Below are 16,906 nucleotides of genomic sequence, written 5' to 3' on the forward strand. Positions count from 1 at the left end.
GCTTCTTGTCTGCTCATTAGAGTGTTTTTGGGGGATGAGCTCCCCCCTCAATTTCATTCCACACATTATCCAGAGCTCTTTTTTCCCCTACATATGGTTTCTTCTATTGGGAGATACCTTAAAAAAACCAGATAACATAAATTAAATTATTTTTTATTAATCCTCAAAGTAAATTGTAATGAAGTGACCTCTCAAAGGGTCCTTCAAGATCACAATCAATCCAAAGTTCACTTGAATTGATAGAAAAATAAAACAATTTTCCTTAAACTTAGAGAAGCCTAAATTGTATGTCAGAAATGAATTCTTATACATATTTTTTGAAAAAAATGCTCAGACGTTTCACTGTAATCTTTGGGGGAAGGGGGAAGAGGGAAGAAATAAGTTGAATACTGATCAGTCAATAAATACTCAGTGCTTTGTTTATTGACAATATACAAATACAAAAATTATTGGCAGAGTGTATAAAGATTGTAAAGAATGTTCCTTACAAAAGTCAATGTGTAGAAGACAAGTAGAGTTGAAAGTTCCCCTGGTTTGAGTGAGAGTTGTTGCTTTTCAGTCATTTCAGTTGCTATATTCAAATATTTGCTTTGCTACTTACTGGTTTGAGGAGGAAGTCATTTAATTTTTCTGAGCCTTCCTCATGTATAAATGAAAGGATTGATCTTGACATTTACTGTCCCATTCAGCTGCAAATCTAGAATACCATTAAAGCAAATATTATAATTCCAATTTTACCATTGAGAAAAATTAGTTTTAGACAATTGTCTGGCTTTCTTAAAGAGAACTAAAATTTTGAACCCACTGACACTATTTCAAGCACTGTTAACTCTACAGTGCACTACCTTTGAGTATTATAGATATATTAAAAGTGTTCAAAGTGAATGTATATAATATATATAATTATACATACATTTATATATTATAATGTATAAATTATATATATAACACCTATATATAATATAACATATTTATATATTCATTCAAATTGATTTTAGGAGTGGTTTTGGATTTTTGTTTCCCACTCCTTTCTATTTTCAGAGTTCCCAAGGACTTTTTTTTTATTAACTTGATAAAGTAACTTGGGAAAAGAAGCAAAAAGCAGAGCCATTGGTTAAAACTCAAAATGAAAAAGAAATCCTCAAAATCCTCCCTGTTAATGTGAATGCCATTATATTTAGGAATGAGATAGAGATCATAAGACAGAAAAGTCTGATCTCACCTGTTTTCAATGCCTGAGGTTTATCCAAGTCCAATTTAAGACTTTTTTGAAGAAAGAGAAACAATGCTGCCTGGGACACTGAGAAAAATCGATGATACCATCTAACTACATGGAGAGCTGAATTCTTTTCCTTCCATACCACAGCTTGTCTGACCTGACCTCTCCACTTCACTACCCTGTCCACCTACCACCAACAGCAAAGCTTTTCTGAAAAAAAAGTAAGGCAGATACTAAGATCCTGGAAGCCAAAGTATCCATAAGAGCTGTTTGATGATGACAGTTTCGATGCAAGATAAATGGAAATGATAACTGGGGGAAATGGTAGACACTTAAGGGATTTTCCCAAAAGAATGGAAACCATTCAAGTAGCAAGGGAAATAATATGAATTCCCAGCAGCAAGCATGCAACTATACTTATGGATCAGCTCTCCAGGCATGCAGAATTGCCTTTGTGCAAACACTTCCTACAGTTATTAACTGTAATGCCAAACAGCATCTCTAACTACTGCTGCAATGTGTGCATTTTTCTGCTCTTAGCAATTTTAGAAGCCAAGATATTCTGAGAGAATGAATTCATAGACATCGTAGAGGGTGATAGAAAACCTGGTCAACAAAAAAGTCATACCGAGTCTTCGTTTGAACTTAATCATCAAAACAAAAAACAAAACAACAACAACAAATCAGGACAGCAAGATTTGCACATGCATATGTTTGCTTTGCCAATTGATATGACTTGTAAGTAGGAGTGATTACATGTGTTATCATGCTATCAACTGATTGGTAAAGGTTACTTTTAAAAAAGTTTCATTCTAAAACTATGTTGGCTATGAAGATTAACTCAAAACTGTAGGGTAATTGTGAAAAATAAAAGATTACAAGACAGAAAAAAATCTGGACTTGCAAAATGTTTGAGTAGGACACAATGAAATTGTAATTAACCCAAGGGGGAAAATAATATCCAAAAGTTTTAGATTATTAAATAAAAAGAACCAATGGACTCTTTATAAAAGATGTTTCTCACTTCATCAGTGTAAAAGTTTTGATGTGAGGCATATTTCCTTTCTAAAATAGAAAATTGGAGAGAGAGAGAGAGAGACAGAGAGAGAGAGAGAGAGAGAGAGAAAGAGAGAGAGAGAGAGAGAGAGAGAGAGGGAAGGAGGCAAAGAGAAAGAGAGAGAGACACACAGAGACAGAGACAGAGAGAATTTATAATGTCTATGATTTCATTTTTGTGACACAATATCCTGCATCTTTATGGCTTTTCACTTTTATCAATAAATCCTTCACACATGAGATGAGGGTTAGTGACCTCACTTGAATTGGCATATGCAGTAGCTTTTTGTGTGGTTTGACTAATGTTTTACACAAAAATTTCTCATGATATCCTTTTCTTTGCGAGGCACAGTGGCATAGTGGATGGAGGCCACTCTTTCAGTCAGGCACGCCTAGTTAATGATTTTGATGTTTAATTCTGGACAACCCTAGCAAATTCTACAGGGTCATACATATTAGGAGACATTGTACCTATCTTCAATTAAATATGTGTAAAGGAGTATAAGATGATGTACTAAATTATATTGACAGCTCAGACTGATCTTTTCAAGAGAAAACAACCTCTTGCTACTAACATACAATTTACAAGATAATAAAATTATAAAAGCATTTTGAATTTGACTTGATGGTAGCATTTTCACTATTCATTACAGGAAAACTATGATTTTTAGATTAAAATAATGATGATGTTAAGGAGGAGGCAATTAATGATAATTTAATGAAGATTATGATGGATTTTAGGATGATAAAAATAATAAACAATAATATTATCATAATAGTTCCTGGCCTTCTATGTCAGCATTTGAGAGTTATATCAACATATTTGAAGTCTAAAATTTTATTTTTAATTGTCAAATTAGTTTCCCCCATGTGGAAATGAATGCTATACCTTTCATGTTCATGCTTACACAAACAAAAAAAAATCTTATAAATATGCTCATGTGACTACTGAAATTAAAATTTATATATATTCAGTTCATAGCCCTATTGCATTCTAAAGATAATCTTGCTTGACAATTAGAAAATATTAATTATAAAACATATAGAAAATGTCTGTGAAGATCCCAGAAAAGAGTGCTACCATTGCATTTCAACTTCAGTTTTGATGGAGTCTATTACTTTGAACTTCCCATAAAACTGACTCATAGATAGATAACCTTACTTGGGTTTTAAAATTTTATTTACAGTTCAATGATCATCCTAATAAGCCTTTTTCTTATATAGTACAGATATTTTAGGATTCCATAAATTGAGGAGAGAGAGATGAGCTTCATAAAGACAGACACATTATCAGCACAAAGAAATAACAAGTTTTTTCCCCTACACACTTGATTTTCCTTGACTAATAGAATGTAGGAAATAGAAAAAATATAAAAATCAAACAGTTTGATAGGTACTGACATAAATATTTATTTAACAAATATTTAATTATCTACTTTAGACAAGCTGACAGTTGGTCATGTTGGTTAGAAAGCTGGCATTGAAGGCAAGATGGCTTAGGTTAGAATACCTCCTATGACAGATACATATTGCCTTTGGGTCCTGTGTGTAAATCACTTTATCTTCCAGTATCTTAAGGCAACTCTAAGACAATCTATGCAGAGCAGTCACTGTTCCGTATTGACAGGAAGTTTCTTCAACAGATACCCCCAACACAGATTAAATCAAAATTGGACAAACTACTCAAGTCAATATTCTTTAAGGGCATCACAATGGAATACGTGGCCAAGATCCAGTGACAAGCACTGACTATGCTCTTTATGCTCTTGCTCAGCACCAGGCACTGTCCTGAGTCCTGATGATAAAAAGATAAAGTCAAAACCCTTCCTGCCTGCTACATGCTTACAACACACACAGACACACACACACACACACACACACAAGATATGTAAAAAATAGAGAGAAGGTAAACTTGGAGGGGAAAATAGTAACTTGAGGAGACCAGAAAACAGGTTTGGACTTTTCAAATGAAGAGCTTTAAATGAAAGATCAGTTTATACATGATAAATATGACCATTTAGCCATAAAATAAAGCTCAAATTACTTTTAGTATCTCCAGTTTAAAATATCAAGGGATCCTGTGATAAAAGCTAGGAAGCTTTCCTAGGGAGTGTGTGTGTCTGTGCACATATTCAAAAACTCATACCTTGAAAGCCAAACTTCACTTACATAGTAAATTCACTTATAAGGGACCTTTTACTCCCTGATGGAGAAATCAGATAATATTGTAAATAATTTCAATCACATAGATGCCTTGAGTTTAGCATAACACATTGCACTAAATGATGTTTGCCTAGCTCAGATTGATATTTTCAAAAGGAAAATTGATTCTGTCTAGTTCCATGTTGAGTGAAGAAGCCCTGGTCTCTCTCTTGCTTATCAAACAATTTTGAAATGAGCAAGCAGGTCGTCTACTGAGTGAGGTTTTGGCATCACACTCTAATACCGTACTAATAAATTCATGTTGCTAGGGAGCCAGGCTTATGAACCTTCAGAAAGACTTGCAAGATATGTCAGCAGTGGGTTATTAAGTATAAAGAAAAGAGATTATGCTATCACTAATAACTAATATACTTTAATCTTCTATCATAAAGCCGCTAGTAATTCTTTGGAAGAAATTGGGGAATCTAGCTTATTATGATCATTTAAAATGAGGTCTTGAATTACTATAGGTACTGATCTGCCTACCATAGCTGGCACATAGTAGCTCTTCATAAATATTATTGACTGATTTTACATTAATAATCATCTAACTCTAATAATCATATCACATTTTAGCAGGACATCCATCTTAGGATGTTATGTGCACTTGTTATATGTGACATTTTAAGATAATCTGAGTTAGATTGAAAAAAACAACAACAAATGAACAATGCCTTCCAGATGGAATGCCCTTTACCTCCATATCCATTCAATGTCAGAATAAGAATCATTTTAAGAATGAACTAAAATGACTTCTACAGGAAAATTTCCATAGTCTTTTCAAGAGACAAAGATCTCTCCTTCCCCTGATCTCATAGGGTTCCACTGAACCACCCAGCTGTCCCTATAATAACTCACTGATAATTAATATGGTAGCTCACATCCTTGAGATTATGACTTAAGTACTATCCTAGGAATACATTCTTAATCTGGTTACATACCAAGACTTTTACCTGGGACTAGATTCTTACTACAAATTATACATTTTTAAGGTATCAGATGAATAGAATTCTTAAGTAAATGAAATGAGAAGCTTCTGAATTAAATTTCCTTCTTGCATCACCCCATTCCCCCCTTCACTCCTTCTAATATTATTGAGGGTTGGTTCAATACAGACTAAGAATAGCACAGATTTCTATAGAGGGCATCCCTCTAAAGGCAACACATGGACCAGAGGAGACATTCCTCTACTGAAGTGCACAGATGGCAAGATGGGGAAGGAGTGGAAAGGAAAGAGATAACCAAACACTGGCACAGAAGTTTCAGAAACCATTGGTAATGGATGCTGATTGTTCAACAGTTGTGGATCTGAGGTTATGGCAATGTTCTCTTTTTGAGGATTGTCCCCAGGAAAGTGTCCTTTGTAGTGGCTGCAGAAAGCTGTCCTTTGCAGATGGGCAACATGGGGTGATTGAATGTTGGCTCCATGCAGGAATAAGGACCACTGGTGATGATAGTCCAGAGTTACAGGAGTAGCCTAGAAAGGAAATTCTGAGACAGTACATATCTAGATAGTTCTTCAGGTGATATGGTTGTTATATCTAACCAAATCACAGTTTCTGGAATAGTTGGTGTGGTAAGCAGGGTCAAAGTCAGAGTCAAATATTCACATATAGACTTGGTAGTTTTTCTTGGTAGTTAAAGCCATACAGATGGTATGCTGTAATTTCAAGGGAATAGAATCAACTTCTCTTGTGTGAGCTGAACGATGAATGATATTGAGGGCTTTGGGCATGGCTGGTTTGATAGGAAATGTCTCCTGTCCCTGCTTGTGGTGTGAAGAGACTAGAAGGATCTGCTTCCTCATACCCAGAGTTTTATGGCTAAGTAGGTTCTTGTGGAAAGGATACTTCCAAATATGACACTTGTAAAAGAAAGGTTTAGGGTTAGGGTTAGAAGGAAGAAATGAGCTACAAATAAGTTCCTTGCTTAATCTTGGGCAGAGACTATAAAGAGAGATGGGAATGATAAAGTGAATCAGTATGTCTCAAAATTGAATTAGATTAAAAACTGAGTCAGAATGGAGAAGTGAAGTAAAAGTAATTTTAAAGGAATTAAATGAAAAGAAATGAGAGATCTAAACAAAGACACAATATGAGAGACATCCTGGTTCACTAAGAAATCTAAGAATTCTAAAAGGAGGATCTGGAAGGAGTACATAAGTCAATGGTTTGAAGAAGTTCAAAGAAGACTTTCAGAAAAAAAAGGGTAAGGAAACAATTATTAATCTCTTAATTTAAAAGAGTAATTTATAAAGAGGTATATAATTAGCATTGAGATTTTGAATTTTTAGGCTAGACTGTTCTACCAGGTTTTCCCATTCTTGGTACAAATTCTAGCACTTTAAGAAACTATATGAACTTTTTATTTGAATCTCTTAATGTGATCTGACTCATATACAGTTTCTTTATACTATCCTTTATGGGAGTGCTAAAGTATGTGTTTGAAATAAAAAGAGTAAAAGAAGCATAATAGAGCTATAGTCAGACTTTTAGCAATAGTTTAGGTGAATTTATAACATTGCAGTATACAATATAATTCACAAGTCCCTCAAGTTCCAAAATAACAGAAAAACTTATTTCTAAATTGTATCAGGCAACAGACTAAAAGTGAAATAAAATAGAATTTAAACAGAAATTTGAATATAGGACAAGTATTTAAAAATCTGAAGAATGGTGTGGACAATTATTATTTCCTCAATTAAATGATGACAAGGATATCATGAGAAGTTTTCAGAGCAAAGTTTTTGTAAAAATATTTAGTTTTTAGGCAGTACTTTGAAAGAAGTAAATTGTTTCAGCTTAACATTCTAAACATTTCTTTTGAAATTTAACTCTAACAAGATTTTTAACAGGGATTCATTTTGAGCATTCCTCTGAAAACTCAAACCTTAATTCCCTTTTTTCTATGATGCAAACCATTAACGAAGTCTGACAATATCAAAATTCTTTAAGGAGTGTACCTAGTGCTATGTTGATAGATTTTGCATTTCACTTAACCTCTCATCATTAATTTATCATGTTTTATTTGATTTACCAAATCTAAGATCATTAAAGGGTATGAGGTTATTGAAACAAAAACACAACAATAGAATGTCAGAGAGAAAAAAAATGTTCTCTTTTCTGTAATTTCTAACAACAGGAAAGCAAATAAGAGAAACAAAGTCTCCAAGTCAAAAAGAAATGGGTTTATTGACAGAGGGCTGGTCTCACAAAAAAGCTGACTTCTGGTCAAGACAAAAGACCCAGAGTCCTGTAAGAGGCCTTCTTTTATACTGAAAGAATATCATAACTTATATACCAAGTTAAAAATAAGTCAGAACAACAGTAAAACTGGCTTAAAATAGAGGGATGCAGAAGCAATGTTCTTTGGTTGAGGCAGTCAGGAAATAGTTCTCATTGATAGAAGAAGTCATTTAATAGACAAGGAGGAATGGGGGGGGGTGTCTCGAACCTTACTTTCTAAGCCTCATGATGTAATTGATGATGCACATTAAGGTGTATACAAGAGTTAAGGGGAGGTGCTAGGCCTTGAACCTTTATGCTAATGAAGTCCAAGTCACTAGTTCAAGGCCATAATTGCTGAGGGTGTATTGAGGCTAGAACTAAGGTCTATGCCAACAATGGATATTAAAGCAGTTATCTATTTGATTAATGCCTTAAAACATACTAAAATAATGATAAAAACACTACTAAAATCATAAAGAGTATTATGATATCAACTCACTTATATCAACATTATTTAACTGTCCTAGAATTACAATTATGATTACCCAAAGACTATTGCTAACATTAAAATATAAACTTCATATGAGCAGGTAGGGGATTTCTCACTCACAACCAGGTGGATTTTAGGATTTTCGTTGGAATAAATACTTTTACCAAAATTCACAGAATCAAGTAATATCAATAACCCTGTAAAGTCTGATGGAAAAACCATTTTGTAAATACTGAATTATTTTTTCAATATGCAGAACCTGAAAGTTTTCTATGTTTCATATTCCAAACATTACAAGCCCAATTCAGAATTGAGATTTATAACTTTCAAAGCAGTTCAATCCAACTAATTAAGAGTTATTAATTTTTTAAATATACATTCATTATTTGGAAATAGAAATACTTTAGAAATTTTCAATAAAGAAATCAAAGTACTCAGTCATATATTTAACTATTGATTACTTCAATATCTGTCTTTTGTATCACTTTCATTTCAATGCAACCAGCATTGATGATGGGAGAGAGAGAATATAATACTTCAAAATTTTAAAACAATAATTGTTTTGTTATTCACAATTTCTTCTCTAACCACCCTCCCCAATAGACCAGACTGAGGGTAGAAACATGAGCTAAGGTAAAGCTTGAGATCATCTGCTAATATAAATGGATATATATTAAATTTATGGTTGGACTAAATATATTGAATTGGTTGCCAGGGATTTAATTACTAAATCCCAAAAATGAATTATTAAAGTCAAAGTGGAGTTTATGGTAGTTTATTTTAAAATAGAGGGAAGATATTAGAGAAGAGAAAAAGAGAAAGAGAAACAGAGAGAAAGAGAGAGAGAGAGAGAAAGAGAGAGAGAGAGAGAGAGAGAGAGAGAGAGAGAGAGAGAGAGAGAGAGAGAGAGAGAGAGAGAGAGAGAGAGAGAGAGAGAGAGAGAGAGAGCTTCAGTTTCGCTTCAGTTTCCTCTGAGTCAGGTAGGAATTCAAAGGCCCCTACTAGGGAAAAGGAGTCTCAAAATGATGAGCCTTTAATGCTTCCAGAAAGGCCAAGGAAAGGAAATCAGCCTTTACACTCACCACATGTCAGTTTAATCAGCACATTCTTTATCAGCTTCAACTCCAGTAGAACTGCTTCTTACAGGAGGTTCCACTCCAAGTGTGAGTCTTCACTTCAAGTGTGTCTCTTCACTCCAAGTGTGTCTCTTCACTCCAAGTGTCTGTGTGTATGTCCCTGTTTCCACTTTTAAAGACCTTCTTTTGTGTCACTTCCCCTAAAATTTTAAGTCTACCAATCACAGCCAACACTCCACTCCAGGACTGCCCACACTTTCACACGTGGGTTACAGACCTCCCACTCAATGTATGAAATGGGTGTTTATACCTTTTTGTGGTTAAAATTCAAAATGAGTAGATCTCCATACTCAACTTTTAAGTACTGTGCTTACAATTTTGGGGATTAAAATCTAAAATTATACAGGGGATTACAATTTAATCTTCACAATCAAGGAAGTGCTAAGTACCTTCATTTTTACAGTCAGGGGAGAGCCAAATCCAATCTTCACATATAGATAGTACAAATCAACAGATTGGAAATGAAAACACCATAGTAATGTATCCCCCCTTATTTTTTGCAAGGGCAAAAAGTAAATTCTAAGTCCCTAATTCTGATGTTTCCCTAAGTAAGGCTAATCTTTTAATTATTTTTTATTGTTTATTTACTTATTTTAAGTATTTTTCCATAATACATGATTCATATTCTTTCCCTCCCCCTCCCAGAGTCAAGAAGCAATTCCATCTATTATCACTCAATATATGTTTCCATCCTGCTCTATTCTCTTTTACTCCATTCCTCACCAGTGTTTTTTTTTTATCATCCTCAACTTCCTCTTCCCTCCAATTACCTCCTCCTTCCCTTGTCTTATTCCCCTTCTACTTCTCTATAGGGTAAGATAGAATTCTATAACTCAATGAGTAAATGTATTTTCCCCCTGATCCAGTTATGATTAGAGTAAACTTTAAGCATTGTCTGTAAACACCCTAATCCTCCTCTCCCCATAATAATTTTCACACTTCTTTATGTTATATAATTTACCCCATTCTCCCTTCCCTTTTCTCTCAGTGCAATCCTCTTTTTCAATACTTGATTTTATTTTACTTATCATATCATCATAATCAGCTTACTTCCTTACCCTCTTCTTAAAATATATTCCTTTTATCTATTCTCCTACTAAGAGTAATATTTGAGAATTACAGATATCCTCTTTCTATACAGAAATACAGACATTTTTACTTTAATGAGTCCCTTAAATTTTCTCTTTCTAATTTACCTTTTTAGGAGTTTCTTGGGTCTTGTGTTTGGACTCATTTTTTTTAAGCCTGGCTTATTCCTCAGGAATGCTTGGAAATCTATCTTATTGAATGTCCATCCCTCCACCCCTCCCCCTGAAAGAATATACTCTGTTTTGCTGGATAGGTGACTCTGGGTGGTAAACCTAGATATTTCACCTTCCTGAATATCATATTCCATGTCCTTTAATGTAAAAGGTACTAGGCCCTCTGTCATACTGATTATAGCTCCATGATATTTGAATTGTTTCATCCTGGCTGCTTCCAGGACTTTCTCCTTGTCTTGGGGGCTCTTGAATTTAGCAATTATATTCCTGGAAGTTATCATTTGAGGATTTCTTTCCAGAGGTAATCTGTAAATTCTTTCAATTTCTATTTCATTTTGTTGTATGAGAAAATCTGGGTGAATTTCTTTGAAAATTATTTTATGATGATGTCCAGCCTTTTTTTTTTTTGGTTATAGTTTTCAGGTAGTCCAGCAATTCCCAAATTGTCTTTCCTGGATCTATTTTCCATATCATTTGTTTTTTGTTTTTTTTTTCATTGAGATACTTCATGTTTTCTTCTTTTTTTTTCATTTTTAAAAAATTCTGTTTCATTTTTTTCTTGATTTATCCTGAAATCATTAGTTTCTTGTTGCTCAATTTTAATTTTTAAGGCCTGATTTTTCTTCATCAGCTTCTGAGTCTCCGTTTTCATTTCTTCTTGCAGTGCTTTCATTTGTCTTCCCTGCTTTTCCTCTGCCTCTCTTAATTTTTTTGAAGTCATTTTTGAGCTCTTCCAGAATCTGTGTACAATCTATATTTTTCTTTTGGACTTTGCCTGTGTTTGCTTTGCTTTCACTGTCTCCTTCTGTGTCTATACTTTGCTCTTTGTCTCCATGAAAAATATTTAGATTTAGGTGATTTTTTTGTTGTTGTCTGTTCATTTTTCCTACCTTTCTATAGGTAGACTCTGTTCCCTAGGAGGTTAGGGTACCCTCTTAAACTTCAGTCCTTCCTTGATTCTACCCTTAGCTTTATTTCTTGGTTTCTGCTGGTTTCATTTCTTCCAAGATGATATGATGGCCTGAGGGTTAAGAACACTGAAGGCCACTTCCCACTGCTGAGTCAATTAACCGGTGAGATGCTGATAACTTAAAGATTTGCCTCAGGCTTGGGTGTAGGCTGTTGATCTCATTCTGTGCTTGATCACATAAGGGACTGCTCAAATTATGGTCTCAGTTTTAGGGGTAAGTTATTGGTCTCACTGTGTACTTGATCATATCATGTGCACAGCTGATTGCCCTGTCCTAGGCTCTGCCCTGAGCTTTTGGCAAAAATGTTTAGATCTCCCTTGGATCTACAAACTACCCCAAACTGGATCTATGTCCTTACCATAGGCCCAGATTGGGACTCCTGGCTTCACTCTGGACCCACCCAGATCAGCCTGCTCCAGCACAGACTACCCTGGACTGGGATTCCAGACTTCCACAGGTTTAGATTTTCAAGAGGTATGTATGGGTTGGTTGGACCTCTATTTGCCCAGGCAGAGTCTCAGGGTCTAAATGTTGGTTTGGGCTCAGATTCTGAACCTGGGACAGAAAATGTAGGTTGGAGATATGTGGCTTGCTCTTCACTTCTTACTATAGTATTGCTTACTTTGCTTCCCTCTCACCCTAAAGGCCCAGATGTTCTCTGTTTACCTTTTAGGTTTTTCTTTTCTTGAAAGTTGTTTCACTCTGCCTTCTTGTTGGTACTTTCACTCCTGTATTCCTTTTGTGTTGTTATTTTAATATTGGTTGGAGAGTATTCTCATGGGGACTCTGAGCTTCTTGGTTTTACTCCACCATCTTGGCTCTATCCCCAGGAGTCCTTTTAAAGGTTTTTATTATTATCTGGGCATAAAATCTGAAGAGTCTTATCCCACAAATTCCATATTTGGCAATACCCAATTATTTATCCAATTAGCTAGCATTCTTCAAAAATGTGTACATATTTTCACTCACTGAGATTTATTCTTTGTCATGTAAGGCTGAACAGGGAGCCTTCCTCCCCCTATGCTTGCAGCAATTTCTGAAATGGGCTGTCAGGTGGAATAGAGCTAAACTCACTTCCCATTCATCTTTCTAGCAAAATAACAGCCTCTCTAACTAGCTTAAGAATTTTTCTTGCTTATTAAAAAAACAGGGAAATAGCAAATTCAGCATCTACAAATACAAGTTTCTGTGACCATGTCTGTTGGGACTCCAGAATCCAACTAGTCCTTATAAGCATGAATATAACTAATACAACATGATTTTGGTGAAATTAAAAACCACAAATCAAATGATTCCTTCCTATTAAACAAGCAAGTCCCTTTTAGAGCAAAATCTACTGTGCACCTTTCACTCAGGAAGAAAGATCCAAAGTTTGTTGCTGCTATCTCATGAGCAAGTAGAGCAAGGAAAATTTGCTTTTCTCTGTATGAGAAAAACCAAAAAATTTGAAGTTTTCATTGAAATTCTCTTCCCTCAGCATGAGAGAAATCCTTAATGAAAATCCCTATCTGTGCACACCAAATTATCTAGATTCTTCCTGGATGTTAACTACAACAATAACAAAAATCAATAATCTGGAATACATGAATAGACCTAAAACCAAGTCAAACATGAAACAGACCACATAAAAGTGATGAGTACACAAAGAAAAGAAGTGGATCCTCCAAATGTGGAGTCTTTTGCCAGTGTTCAGAGCTATTGGGAACTTGAACGAAGGGAAGTTCAGGCAACAGTTTCAACAGTGCCCCCTGAGTACAAAGACCACAGAGATGTTTCAGCTGGAGGGACTGATATTGTATGGAATCCATCCTCAGTCTCAATGGGGTGTCAACTGAAAGAAAAAGGACTGGGCAATGTAGTCTCTCAGTAAATTTTGACTTTATTTGGTGGGCAAGACAAACAAATCAGAAACGTGCAGATTCCCCAGCTGAATCTGGGATGACAATCACTGACTTTGCAAGGTTTTTGAACGCAAAAGGAAGAACCTATAGAGTGTTTGTGTGTGTGTGTGTGTGTGTATGTACATGCGCAACTTATAGAGGTCCCTCTTCATGTAAGAAATGGGAAATCAAAATTCCCAACCTCCAGGAGCCCTTTCAGGGGCGATTCCCTCAAGTGCCTCTGATCTCTTAAGGGCTCCTGTCCTCCATGGCCTTTGGGTGACCCTCTGTTTCTTGTAGCTTCTTCCATGACTTAATTAGATATAAATTATAAAGTCACACTCCTAGGATTAAGAGAGTAACACATGATTAATATGGCAAGACCCTTAAGATTATAACTTAGGTACTGTCCCAGAAATAATTTTCTTAATCTGGTTACATGCACAGGTTTTTACCTGAGACTTTATTTTTACTATAAATCACAGAGTTGCAGAGTATTAAAATAAAAGGAATTCTTAAGCTAATACAAAGGAGTGGTTGCTTAATTAAATTTAATTCCTACTCTCACATGTTACTGACTGAAGCTAGAGAAAGTCACAAAACCATATTAACTGGACCTACTTCAAGTTTTTGTTAAACAGTCTCAACCTGATCCTCATTGAAGCAAGGTCATCCTTTTACATATTCCTAATCAATTCACTGACCCACTGCAGGGCTTTTCCAAATTTCTTCATCTTTCAAATCTCCCAAAGATCCATCTTCCTTCTATTCTCTCAGCTGAGAGAAATCCTCACATTTTACTGAAAAAGCTGAAAGCTTTCAGAGAACTCCCTTGTTTCCAATGTTCCTTATCTCAATTCATTCAAATGCCTTCAATCACTTTCTCCTTCCTTTGTTTCTCATAAAGAGGCAATTCTCTTCCTTTCCAAGGAGTATCTCTTTAAATCGACATCACAATCCATCCTATCCCATTGCTCTCACTAATTTTCAACCATTCCCTCTCTACTCCCTGAATCTTTTTCTATGTCACTTCCCTGGCCCCAGTCCCAAAAGCATTAAAAAATCAAGACCTGACAATGTGTGTTTTACAAGAAACACACTGAAAATGAGGGACTCAAAGGGTGAAGGTAAAGGGCTTGAGCAAAATATATTATGCCTTAGCTGATTCAAAGAAGGTAGGGGTAATAATAATGATCTATGACAGAGTTGGGGAGAAAATAGATTTAATTGGAAGAAATTAACAGGGTGACTATATTATCTTGGGGTGGGGTACTGTGGATAATAAAGTACTATCAGTATTGGACTTGTATGCACCAAGTATTATTGTATCCAGAGTTTTAAAGGAAAAAAAAAACTAAATGAGATACAAAATTAGATAAATCTAACCAAAAAATAAATAAGAAAGAAGTTAAGGAGATGAACAGAGTACTACATGAATTAAATATTACAGAAGTCTGGAGAGCCCTGACATACCTGCGTGAGGTTAATAGTAGACCTAAGCCAAAGAATACATATAATCCAAACATAGTTTTTGGTGGGACAAAAATGGTTTGGGGAACATAGATTTCCTTAATCTCACTTGTACTGATTACCTCATCCACCTCAGTCTCCTCCCCACTAATTTCCTGCAAAACCTCCAAGTGCTACTACTGCTGTAACTCCTTCAATTCCTCTGTTGTCAGGGCGCATGTTTAAAAGTTAAGAAATTTGCCCCCCAAATAAATAATAAAGACAAAAACAAAGAAGAAACCAAAAGAAATTCAATACAGATGATCACACAGCCAGATGAATACTGAACTAAAAGAAAAAGTCTATTGTAACTTGTGAAACTGAACATTCCACAGGCATGAGGGTGTGAGGGTGGCAGCAGCTCGTGATTGAAATATTTGCTCGTGACTTAAAGCAAAAAATCCTTATTGTGACTGCTTGTATCTCAAATTGCTTGTGAATTAAGGTGATAATGTATCAAGGTGCCACTGTATTACATTGCTAGATCAGCTGTGAAACATATGGAATATATGTAAATAAATGGAAATATACATTGAGTGGTTAAGCTTTTCATGCTCTTTGACCTAGGGGTCCCATTAGGATTAATTCCTAAGAGCATTATTGAGAGGGTAAAAAAGTTATGTATATCATAGAAGCTTTGTGTAAAATGACAAAAAATTGGAAATAACCCAAATGTAAAAATGGCTGAAGAGATTAGGAAATTTGAATTAAATTGATTGCATTATATGATTAATGACAAGTAAATATAAAGAAAAAATGGAAACCTATGAAGAGAAGAAAAGAGAATAATGCATACTTTGATTACATTTAAAAAATAATCACAAAATCAAGAGATAAAAAATATAAAAGTAAAACAAATCCAAAGGGAACTCAAAAGCAGATGGGTTTTATATTAGCACACACATATATGTCTTTGAACAATTATAAACAATATGGAGTTTGAAGTTTAGCACATAATTTTTAATGTATTTGATTAATTAACTGTTTTTGTTGGTAGTGATGGTTATTAAGTATATAATAAAATTATTTGGTAAAATCTAGATCAATTCTATCTATATGTAATCAATCTCCACTCATAAAAAAGAAGTCATTCAGCAATAAACTTTTCAAAGAAAAAATATACTAATTTTATTTTAATCCCTTTTTTCTAAGTATTTCCTAAGTATCTCTTTAGTAAATTCTTAAATATTTCCTATATACGAGGTCAAACTCAGAAATGTAGCCTACATGATTTCCTTTATCTTATAAGAAAGCTGGATGCACTTTCATAAAGAAATCAAGTAAGTATTTATTAATTGACTACTATATTCCAGGCATATAACAATTTCTTGGGATAAAAGGTACAAAGTACAACAGTCATCCTCAATGGCCATGACATTCTACTAAGTGATAATCCTTTCTTAAATTCCATTGTTTTTTAAAGATTACTGATAGTTGTTTAGCAATATCATCTGCTGTCCTCTCTTTACTGTAGAATGGAGTTCATTTGGGTCAGGTAACATAAAGTCATCAAATCCAGGTACATGTTCTTTTAATATCCCTGTCTTTTTGTTTACTATTACTTCCTTATGGACCATTATTTTCTCTCCTTTTCCATCCATCAATCATTATTCTTGGGGTGTGGGCACAGAAACAAGATAAGAACTGAACAGCTCAATCATCTTTCAAGCATCTTTTTCCATCATCACCCACCAACCAACAACTTAATCCATCTTTGATCTCCCTCTTTTTCTCTAATAAAAGAAAGATTAATTAACAACAAAATCCTTTATGCTAAACTGACTATCCCTGGCTAGCCTTAGTTGATTCTGATCTTCATTACTTTATCACTATTTTTATGGGACTATGCCATATTATTATTTCCATTTTATATACATTCCTTTTTTTAAATCTGAAATGGTTGTTGAGCTACCTCTGTATCACATCACATCACATCAGACAGCACACTTAATAA

At 34.7% G+C, this 16,906-nt stretch overlaps 1 long non-coding RNA gene across 2 annotated transcripts in view; it reads right to left on the bottom strand.

The window, feature by feature from the left end:
• Nucleotides 1-401: 401 nt before the first annotated feature.
• The window catches only part of LOC103105823 (uncharacterized), a 100,787-nt gene continuing 84,282 nt past the window's right edge, over nucleotides 402-16,906 (bottom strand). For both annotated transcript variants that reach the window (XR_467008.3, XR_467009.3), the window contains one exon: nucleotides 402-697. This is a non-coding gene — a long non-coding RNA (uncharacterized LOC103105823). The remainder of the gene's footprint in view (nucleotides 698-16,906) is intronic.

Source organism: Monodelphis domestica, chromosome 4 (assembly GCF_027887165.1).
Source record: "Monodelphis domestica isolate mMonDom1 chromosome 4, mMonDom1.pri, whole genome shotgun sequence".
NCBI classification, from domain to species: domain Eukaryota; kingdom Metazoa; phylum Chordata; class Mammalia; order Didelphimorphia; family Didelphidae; genus Monodelphis; species Monodelphis domestica.